The following is a 2,500-nucleotide window of genomic DNA, read 5'->3' as shown; positions in this document are numbered from 1 at the left end:
TCCCTTAACCTAACCCACGTTGTCCCTTAACCTAACCCACGTTGTCCCTTTGCCTAACATAGTTCACTGCTCGGAATCTCTGGTGTCGTTGTTATCCTCATGTAGATGTCTTGCGAGTGTTGCTTACTTTCCACATATTCCCGCTATCCACTGTCAATTGTACTGCAATAGGACTATATCGGCCCCCCCCCCCCCCTCTGTCCCTCTCTTTGTGTCTCTGTCCTCTCAAGCTGGTCGGTCTGGCGTGTGAGTGTTAAATGAGCCTCGCAGCTGTTCAGTTGCATTCAGATGTCGACGCCCTCAGTGTACGTCGTGGTATGGTCTGTGTCCATTGTCCGCTGATGTCGTACGCGTAACCCACACGCTGTACCGATCATCGGTAGTTACGTACAGAGTGAAGTAGTGTGATACGTGTGACTGTACGCTGGCTGTGCCCAACGGTGTCGAATCTCAATTTCCATATGTTGTGCTCGATGCTACTTGTCTCGTCTCCCAATAACAGCTAGGTTGCACTGTGGTACGCCGTAGAGGCGTGTGGGAGGAACGTACGAACGCATTGTATGTCACCCTGGGTCGCTGGGGGTGGTGGTGCGGTGAGTCAGGTCAGGTCAGGTCAGGTCAGCGTGAGCCGTCTGATGTAGTGACGCGTGTATTCCGACTTTGTCGTATTGCCTCACACAAAGTGCTACCCTGGTGGACCGCGTTCCATATCTGGGACATGCCGCAGATGCCGGTTGACAGTGGATCGCGGAAGGGACATCGCATACTTGCGCGGGCCACCTTCCACGTGTTCTCTTCTGCACATGTCGCAGTGTGTATGTGGTCTGATGTAGCGTGTCGTGACACATGACATCCTGGCATGCAAGAATTGTTGAATTCGCAAATGTAGGTGGACATCTACGTTTACTGCCCAAGATACGCAAATGAACTGGAAATCCGTTGTTGAGCGGTTGTTCACGCTGGAGGTGAATCTGTGATGGCGACGATCGGTACAGCTATTAACCGGTTGTTTCAGCGGTACCCGCCACATCCACACACGTGACTAGGCCCATGTGGGTATGAAGCGATACGCGGCGGTGGCTTGGTGGGACTGTTCCCGGCCGGTGAAGGGGGGCCGCCCGGCGTGTTGGCCGCGCGCTGCGTGGGCGCACGCGCAACAGCCGGCTGGTGGGGGGCGCCGAGTGGCAGGAGCGCCAGCCGACGGGCCCGGCAGGCGGCGCAGCTACGCTGCGGCGCACCCTGCACGCGGCGCCTGGCGGCCAAAGTTGGTTCAGCCGAGCCCGGTGCGAAGCAACACGCGATCTAGTGTTGTGCTGGTCTGATTGAGGACTGTGTGCGTTGAGGATGCGCCGCCGCCTGGCACTCGGCGCCGCGACGCCGTCTGCTGCTCGGTCGCCCCAGCGGTTCTCGCAGGTGGTTTGTATCGCAGTTGTGCGGACGTGTTGGCGCGTGCGCTGTGCTGGGAGAGTTCGCTTCTGCACCCAAGTGGGGCTTTGCCCTTGTGTGGCGCTGGCGTTGGAGCTGCCGGTCACCATAGGTGGCGCGTGTTGTCTCCCGCCGGCAATGCCACGACAGCACGCTCCCGGGCCTCTGTCGGCAGCGGCAAGCTCAGTTGGGAGCAAGGGTGTTCGCACTAAAACCGTCTACTCGCCTAACTCCGGGCGATTGCGCCTCTCTCGAAACCGACCAAGTACCTAGGACGGCGCTGCGCGCCGCCGGGACCTGAGAGGGTTTCGAGGTGTATCGTGCAGGGGAGCTCGGCCTCCTCCTGTTTGCAGAATAATTGAGCGGACGCTTGCGTGTTCGCGCGGGCCCCCGGGACACACTCCCGGGCGGCCGGCTGCTCAGCTCTAGTTGACGCAGCTCCCTGGTTGATCCTGCCAGTAGTCATATGCTTGTCTCAAAGATTAAGCCATGCATGTCTCAGTACAAGCCGCATTAAGGTGAAACCGCGAATGGCTCATTAAATCAGTTATGGTTCCTTAGATCGTACCCACGTTACTTGGATAACTGTGGTAATTCTAGAGCTAATACATGCAAACAGAGTCCCGACCAGAGATGGAAGGGACGCTTTTATTAGATCAAAACCAATCGGATTGGCTTGTCTGGTCCGTTTGCCTTGGTGACTCTGAATAACTTTGGGCTGATCGCACGGTCCTCGTACCGGCGACGCATCTTTCAAATGTCTGCCTTATCAACTGTCGATGGTAGGTTCTGCGCCTACCATGGTTGTAACGGGTAACGGGGAATCAGGGTTCGATTCCGGAGAGGGAGCCTGAGAAACGGCTACCACATCCAAGGAAGGCAGCAGGCGCGCAAATTACCCACTCCCGGCACGGGGAGGTAGTGACGAAAAATAACGATACGGGACTCATCCGAGGCCCCGTAATCGGAATGAGTACACTTTAAATCCTTTAACGAGTATCTATTGGAGGGCAAGTCTGGTGCCAGCAGCCGCGGTAATTCCAGCTCCAATAGCGTATATTAAAGTTGTTGCGGT

At 56.7% G+C, this 2,500-nt stretch overlaps 1 non-coding gene across 1 annotated transcript in view; it reads left to right on the top strand.

Annotated features, from left to right (window-relative positions):
• The first annotated feature begins 1,864 nt into the window (after positions 1–1,864).
• LOC126320236 (small subunit ribosomal RNA) overlaps positions 1,865–2,500 on the top strand; it is a 1,893-nt gene continuing 1,257 nt past the window's right edge. The window contains exon 1 of the ribosomal RNA XR_007557973.1: positions 1,865–2,500. This exon is cut by the window's right edge and continues 1,257 nt beyond it. This is a non-coding gene — a ribosomal RNA (small subunit ribosomal RNA).

This window comes from Schistocerca gregaria, unplaced genomic scaffold (assembly GCF_023897955.1).
Source record: "Schistocerca gregaria isolate iqSchGreg1 unplaced genomic scaffold, iqSchGreg1.2 ptg000705l, whole genome shotgun sequence".
NCBI lineage: Eukaryota > Metazoa > Arthropoda > Insecta > Orthoptera > Acrididae > Schistocerca > Schistocerca gregaria.
Note: the sequence above shows the minus strand (reverse complement) of the source record. Positions and strands in the feature narration are given on the sequence as shown.